An 8,976-nucleotide genomic window follows, 5' to 3' on the forward strand; every position below is an offset into this window, starting at 1 on the left:
AAAGAGAGAGACAAAGAATGTTTCATGGACAACTTTGATGAATAATGTTTAGGTATATAAACATATAAAAAAATAATGTGTGCAACTTCAAGAGATAAATTGTAGCTAATTATTGAGATTTGTGTGGAAAGTTTTATCTCTTTATGTATAAATAGGACAGATCAAATTGCCAGTGTTTTGTCTTGAGCCAGATGGAAAGAGAAACATCCGACTACCAGACATGCTGTTTGTCAGAGCATTGAAACAGGAGATGATTGAGAATCCTCTTAGTGAAGTTGCTCCAATGACTGGTCTTCTACAGTCTGTTGTCTAATTAATTCCTGTGCATTGTGAAGCTTGTTGATATGAAACTATTGGTGGCAACCACTCAGGACTAGCATTACAGGAGATACTAAAGGATAAGGCAAGAAATTATATAGTCATTATATAGTTTGTGTCAACCAAGGATTGACCAATATCCAGTTGCAGCATTGAGCTCATAAACACAATCAATCTTCTGGTTTTTTCCATTTTATGACTAGATAACAAAAGGTTTGTTGTAAATTTGTTTGTTCTTAATAATACATGTACATGTCCATACTGTGAAGTGTCCTGACTTTTTATTGTGATCATAAATGCAATTCAGACTCCTATTAGAAGACTATTGCGTATGATCACATTGCAAAAATAATTGCATATCTATCTACTTTCAGCTGCCTTTTTAGTTAGTTGCTTCAGCTTTGTATTGTTGTGGTTTTGTCTTGTGTAGATTCATGTTTTGGATGCTCCTGTATTCTTTCTGAATTGCCTGAGAAAACAACACAATGGAGAGACTGTTGTGCCACAACCTTGATGACAACAGTATGAATTAATGATTTATGTATTGTCATTACCAGTTTTTTCATTGAGAAGGAACAATTAGATGAAAACATGATTCTCCTTTTGTCAACTTTGCCACTATCAAGTTATGAGTTACTGCAGCATATTTTTACAAAATATGAAGATAAAATTAGTTAAGTTGTCTAAAAGCAATTCATCTTCTACCTGTAAACCTGACTGAGGAGATAGTTTGTTTTGTGGATTGCGCATTGTAGATCCTGTTGTTACCACTCAGAAATGATTCATAATTTGAACAATGGGTCACTTCCTTTACAACAACATAATAAGATGTGTCAATATGTCAAGAAAGTATGAGAGCTAAAGAAGAAATTTGCTGATTTTTCTAGCTGGATGAGATAGAGGAAAAGTATCCAGACTTTGCAATTAAATCTAAGTTAATCCGAGAATATTATGTCATTGTCAGATTACTGTGAGAATGCCATCAGGTAAGTTAATTAATTTTGTTACAATTTTTCATACACTATTAAATGTCATTCAGAATCATTTTCAGAGGGTCTCATGGTGAAAAATTCACTTGACTACTTTGCATGCTTCATTAAAATGGAACCTGAACTTGTGTTGCATTCTGTTGTAAAAAAAGTAATGACAGATTTCTATGCCTTCTCAGTTTCTGCTGTTACTGCTACAACTGTTGTCGAGGTAATAATATGCAGTTAAGTTAAATACTGTAAATCGGGCATATTTCGAGTGATGGTAATTTTTGTATGGGAGTGGAGGATACTAAATTTAGAATTGTGTATATTTTATGTTGGCAAATTATTAATGTACTAACATTTTCAGTTTGTGAAAATTAAAGCATGTGTCACTACGTGTGCTCATCTTGTCAAAGCAAGTGTCAAACTTCTTGAGGTTCTTCTCATCATGTCTATCATACATTACTCTGAAAGAAATAACAGGCTACCAGATCCTAGAGGGGCTCTTTCAAATAGGCTGCCACAAAAAGTTATAGCCATAGCCAATTCTGAAATTCGAAAGGCAAACCAGCCGCAGACTAGAAAGAGAGGGTCTTACCATCATTATAGCCCTGAGGAACGAGTCAAAATAGGACAGTATGCCCATCTAAATGGAGTAGCTGCTGCTTCAAGATTTTTCACAAAATAAATCGGCCATCCAGTGGCTACCACGACTGTGCTGTCATTATTTAGAAGGCCTACTTGAAAGAGAAAACTACTGCCAGCCAAGGAAGCGGTGCAAAAGTAAGACAGCTACCACAAAAGGCTAGAGGGCGAATGTTACTCTAGGTCCTCTGGACCGTAAGGTTGAATTGCTGCTCAAGAAAATACGAGACAATGGTGTTACAGTGATTACCCACATTGCAATTGCAGCTGCAAAAGGTATTCTCATGTATTATAATCCTTCTCTACTTCTTGAGAATGGTGGGCATTTGTCATTGACATGGAACTGGGCATTGTCAATTTTGGAAAGAATGGCCTTTGTCAAAAGGAAATCAACAAAAGCAAAAAGTAGAGGAAATATAGAAGATTTCATGAAGAAAGAGTTTCTCAAAGAAGTGGCAGTGACTGTTCAAATGGAGAGCATTCCAGCAGAATTAATTCTCAATTGGAATTAAACAGGTGTAAGCATTGTTCCTAGCTCTATTTTGTGAAGGACAAAAAATTTTATAGGTGTTTACTGTATCAAGACTTGTGAATCATTTATATTATCTATTTAGTGTTAATTATTATTAGTTGGAATTATTATTTACAATTATTAAGTATGTTTGTATAAAACAGTCCAGACATTGCAGGCTGATTGGTTCCTTCCATGATAATTTTTCTGATTTTTAAAACTGAACCGTGACATTTGGTGGCAGCGGTGGGATCTGTGAGTGCTGTTAGATATAACCACTGACCCACATTGCAGAGAAATCACTAGAGACCAAGTTGTATTGCATGATTGTACAATCAGGAAGGACCATGAGAGTAGAAGAGGCAAGAGAGAGAACGATGGAGGACGAGGAACACACAGGAGACTGCAGCAAGGCGGGAGAGACTTTGATGAGAACTGGAGAAGCTGCAACTGCTGGAGCTACTGGGGGTGCGATGCAGCAAATGCTACACCTATTGCTGGAGGAGCGCAGCCAGCGAGAAAGGAGCTGTATGCAGAAGAGCGAAGGCTTCATAAGAGGGAGCTACAAATATGGGATCAGGACCTACGAGCCGAGCAGAGATCAAGAGAAGAGGAAAACTTGAGGAAGGATCAAGAGATGAGTCTACAGTTGGACATACTAAGGACGATAGTGGAAGAGATTCACGATCAAGATGAAGCTAATCTCAGTGAACACGAAGCGCGGGATAAGGACGTAAAGCTGACAAACCTAATGGACAATGATGATATTGAGGCTTACCTCACAACTTTTGAAAGGCAGATGACAGCCTACGAAGTGCCAAGCGGGCACTGGGTCTTTAAGCTAGCCCCTCAGTTGTCAGGAAGGGCAGAACAGGCATATTCCGCAGACGAATCTAGTGATTAAGAGAAGGTAAAGTAAGCAATCCTGCTACGCTATGATATAGATCAGGAGGGCTACCGACAGCAATTTAAAATGGCTAAGATGAAGGAAGGAGAGACGAACAGAGAGCTGGCAATGAGACTACTGGATCTGGTGGAGAAATGGACCAAAAGATGCGAGGCGCTTGCTGAAATAAAGGACTTGGTGGTGATGGAGCAGCTCATAAAGACACTGCCGGGGGAGATCGGAATCTTTGTGGTGGAGACACAGCCAATAACAGCTCGAGAGGCAGCACGGCTGGCTGACGATTATCACTTGGCAAGGAGAACGTGAGGAGAAGAATAATGGAGCCATAAGATGTCTGAGGCGTAGGACGATAGGACATATAGCTAGGGATTGCAAAGCCCCACTTCCACAGCAAAAAGAGAACAAACCTAAGAGGAATAATGGGAAGAATAATCATAAATGGGATCTGAAGGATGTGGAATGTTTCAATTGTCGACAGAAGGGACATTTCTCTTCTAACTGCCCGGATCGTTCCATGTTCTTAATGGAGTGACGTGTAGGACAACGAGGTGCTATGAACATCAGGATGAGGAAGAAAACAAAGGGATCGGTGCTTGGAGTGATCAAATCAGGCACGGTTGAAGGGAAGCAGGTGCCAGATGTTCTCATTGATACTGGATGTTCAAGGACTACAGTACATGAGGGAAACGTACCTAAGGACAAGTTACTACAGGGGGAGGCAATCGCGATACGTTGCATGCATGGCGACACAGTACTATATCCACTTGCTTGGGAAGAGTTGGAAGTGGCTGGAAGGAAAATCACAGTGGAAGCAGCAGTACCGAAGACTCTACCCACTGCAGTTCTACTGGGAACAGATGTAGCTTAACTACTTGGAGAGGACCTAAAGGAGATACCAGGACTGAAGAGGGACTAGGCTGACAGAGACGAGGTGTTCGTGATGACAAGAGCAGCAGTGAGGAAAGAGAAGAGGGAAGAAGAAGAAGGAAGACAGAAACAAATGGAGTGTGAAGTTCATTCCAAACCACTGGAGGGACCTGACAGCTCAGCAACCACAGAGGGACCTGACAGCTCAGCAACCACAGATGGACCTAACAGCTCAGCAACCACAGATGGACCTGACAGCTCAGCAACCACAGAGGGACCTGACAGCTCAGCGGGACCTGACAGCTCAACAACCACAGATGGACCTGACAGCTCAGCAACCACAGATGTACCTGACAACTCAGCAGCAGAGGGACCTGACAGCTCAACAACCACAAATGACATTGCTGATGCTGAAGAGAGCTGGATCTATTTAATGCATTTAATGATGATGTTTCTTGTTTCTAGAGATAAGCCAGGAGGACTAGACAGGAGAAGAGAGATGCATGGAGGAAATACAGACAAGTGACTAGCAGTCTGGACGTTACACTAAAAGAGTTCCAGAAGCTGCAACAGCATGATTCTTCACTTGAGAAGATATGGCTAGCTGCAGAGGAGGAGCTCACGGGGTCTGGTGTCAATTGTCAAGTTCTTCATAACAGATGGACTGATCTATAGGAGGTGGATTCCACAGGAAAGGGATGAGGAGACAGAGCAGTTGGTGGTGCCAGTCAAGTGCCGTAGAGAATTGCTCAAAGTTGCACATACCACACCCTTTGCAGGACACTTAGGAAGGACCAAGACAACACAGAGGTTACTGCAACAATTCTTCTGGCCAGGAATATTGTGATGTAGCAGGCTATTGCAGAAGTTGTTCTGTTTGTCAGAAAGCAGGACCCAAGGGAGCACTATGAGCATCACTTACACCATTGCCACATATACCATTATATACATAGGAAACAGTTTCCCCTTACACTTTCTTATGCTATTACTATACATAAATGTCCAGGCCTTTCACTCGATACAGCCATTATTGATTTATTGACTGATGTTTTGGGGATGGTATGGCATATGTTTCATTGTCTCGTGTACGTACATTAAATGGATTACGTTTAATATCATTTGATCCTCTCTCTGTTAAAGTTAGTAGTCCGTGCTTTAACAAAATTAACCGCCTCATAAGTACATTTCGGAATGACTTACCTCAAATCAAGAAAAGTAAAGGAAAAAAGAGAAAGATTCAAGTGACAGGTATAATTGATGTTGAACCTTGTAGTAAGAATGCCAAGGTATCTGTAAGTCATGTACAAGGTACTAGTAACAGTACTGTTAGTAGCAATAAATGTAGAAGTACTGATTTACAAAAGTCTAATTGCCCCAAAAAGAGTAAAATATGTGACGATTATGCTTTAAAGCCATGCCCCAAAAAAAGAAAATTTGCTGTTGACAGTAATACTGACAATACTACTTTGGTATTGCCTCGCTCTAAAAAAGATGATAAATTAATTGTTTCAATTGATTTAAAAGACCTGAAAACCAAATTTTATGTCAAAGATGATGATGGTTGTAGTAGTATCATTGTATCTATAAAACTCTCAAACATTAAATGTAAAGCAAAAGATGATATTACTAAGTGTGTTTTAAAAATTGACCATTGTAGCAGTAGTCTGATTGTATCTATATAACTCTCAAGCATTAAATTAAAGACAACTAATCCAAAATAAGACGATGTCATCTTTACTTATGATGAGCCTCCCAACCCAGATATTGTGAGGAGACAATGGGATTATGTTTATTACCCTGGTAATGAAGTATTTCAATAAAGGTGGTGTAAGATTTTAAATCTCAAATTTGTCACAGCTGCTAGAATCTTACCTGGTAGTCTAACAACACCATTGCCTGATGAAGGAGTTCCTAATAGTACTCTTGATGTCCCTGGTGATGGGAACTGTTTACTTAATGGCCTTTGATATCTCATTACTAGGTCCATTTTCAGCATTACGAATTACGTAAAGCAATTGTTAGTAATATGCCAAACTTTGAAGAAGAATTGTTTAATTGTACATTAAGTGCAACCAGATAGTCAAGCATATATGATTACATAAATAAGTCCAAAATGTATAGAAATTATGTGTGGGCCACTGACACAGAGATTATTACAGTATCTGCAATATTAGGTACAACCATATATTTATATTCACTAACTCTACTGTTGTTGGCTGGGCTAGATATGGAACCCAATACTAATACACCTGCTTTGTATTTGAAGCATGTTGGTACTAATCATTTCCAAGCAGATAAGTCTATTGATATTTCTTAAGCATTGATTGTTGATGGAAGTGGGTATGGTGAATGGGAGGTCCATCAATTTAAAAACATTAGTTGTTTAATGTGACTTATATTTCCCCTTAGTGCAATGTAAATGATGTGTGAGTGTGTGTGAAAACTGTTGGTGCATATCCACCCAGTATTGCTCAGTACAAAGAAATCTTACTTAATTTAGGAAGTGAGATTAATCAAAGTATAACAGTGAATATTGAGTATGTGTTGCTATAATTGACAGGGAGAGGGTGTGAAAGAGGTTTACTGTTCATTAAGGTTTAGCACTGATTCAAATTTGTGTGCCTATCTTTTATGTAGGACAGAGGGTTAGGAAGGGAGGAAGCTGTCATTTTCAAATCTGGATCTTGTTTGTGGCTTGTACTACATGTTTGTTACAAATAACTGGTGCTTATGGATGGGGGCTCTACAAAGAATTTTGAAGTCCTGACAAGAAAAATTTTTTAGTAACATTAAAATTTGTTGTTATACATCTAGTATTATTCAAGCAGTGATTCTGTATATAAAATAAATAATGATCATCATGCATATTAATGCTGCCATGAAGGCTGTGCGCATTACATATATGTAAATGCTTGCCAGCTGATGTTGCGAATAATGCTACCATTATGCTGTGTACATTATTAAGTTAATGCTTGCCGGCTGATATTGCGCATCTTTTATTGATGATTGTTGTAACATGTGCATGTTCTCATTAACAAAAAAATGTTTGCACATTGGAAATTGTTTATGTACACAAAGTTATTTTATATTAAGCAGGTCATGAATGTAATTTAACTGAGAATAGCATTGGTAAAGGCTGATTTACACTTGAGTAGTTAACGTGCCGTATTGAACGTTAATGTTACACAATAGTACATAGCTACTATTTACATTGTAATTTATGATGTGTTAACTTACAATAAATTAAATAGGTATGCCAATGACGTAACCCTGCAACTAAAATGGCTACCACTTGTAGAAAGAGGTCTGGGAGAAAGTTGTTGCTATTACTGCTACTTCACTGCAGACTACAATCAAAGCAAACTAGATCAATTTGTGTACAAGACATCTTCAAGAAAAAAAGTACAATGGGGAATACCATGCACTGATTCAGGAAATGAGGCTTTTTGATCATAACTGTTTCTACAAATACTTTCACATGTCTCCTGAACTTTTGACTCTTTATTATCCATTGTTGGGCCACTCATTAGCCGTCCGTCAAGCTATATGAGGAGGTGTGTACCTGCAGGTGAAAAATTAGCTGTCTATTCATTATTTGGTCACAGGAGACTTGATGCAGACAATATCATTTAGTTCAGACTTGGCCACTTTACTGTATGCAGTATTATTGATAGTACCTGTGCTGCTTTATGGGAAGCCCTTTGCTCTGAGTTTTTACGAACACCAAAAAGTAGTGTAGTGAGTGGTGTATTAGAGAAAGTTTAGAAAGGGTTTGGAACTTCCCACATTGTTTAGGAGCAATAGATGGTAAAAATAATGATGCAGGCCCTAAGGAACTCTGGCTCTATGTTTTTCAATTATACAGGCTGGAGTAGCAATGTTCTCATGGCTGTGTGCGATGCTAACTATTGCTTTACTCTCATTGATATTGGCAACTATGGTCGACATAGCGATGTTGGTGTATTCAGTAACTCCTTATGTGGCCAAGCTGTGGAAAATGGTACACTGGGTATTCCTGATCCTGATTGTATAGGAGAGCAGACACAAGACACCATACTTCTTTGTTGGTGATTCTGTTTTTCCATTAAAGAATTACATGCTCAGACCATTTTCTGGTAAATATGTGCCAGACAAGAAACGAATCTTTAATTACCGTTTATCTAGAGCTAGGAGAATCATTGAAAACACATTTGGCATCATGGTCACAAAGTTTCGCATATTTTTTCGTCCGATAATTGCCAAACCAGAGAAAATTGTGAGGGTTACACAAGCAGCTTGTGCACTTCATCCTTATTTAAAGATTTCTGAAGCACAATCTCCACCTTCCTCTGGATGGTATTGTCTTCCTGGATATATTGATCTTGAGGACAGACATGGAAATGTTACACTTGGTGATTGGAGGCAGTTAGATTTGATTGAAAGTGGACTTTGTGATGTTAACCACATTGGTGGTAATAGATTTTCTAAGAATGCTGGATAAGTTCAAGACCAGTTATTGAACTATTTCAATTCTAATGAAGGTGCTTTACCATGGCAAGATCGACACATTCATGCAACATGATCATTAATAATCTTATTTTATGAACAAGTATCATGACAAATCATTGAAGTTAATCAAATCATTATCAATTATTTATTAATGGGTAATGGGGCTTGGCATTCTTGAGTAGTATGGTGTCGGTAATAGTCATTAGGGGTTGGAAGTGAGGAAGGAGAAGTGGGTCCATATTTAATCTCATGAGAAGTTGCTGGAT

The sequence above is a fragment of the Amphimedon queenslandica genome, unplaced genomic scaffold, assembly GCF_000090795.2.
Source record: "Amphimedon queenslandica unplaced genomic scaffold, v1.1 AMPQUscaffold_13494, whole genome shotgun sequence".
Classification (NCBI taxonomy): Eukaryota; Metazoa; Porifera; class Demospongiae; order Haplosclerida; family Niphatidae; genus Amphimedon; species Amphimedon queenslandica.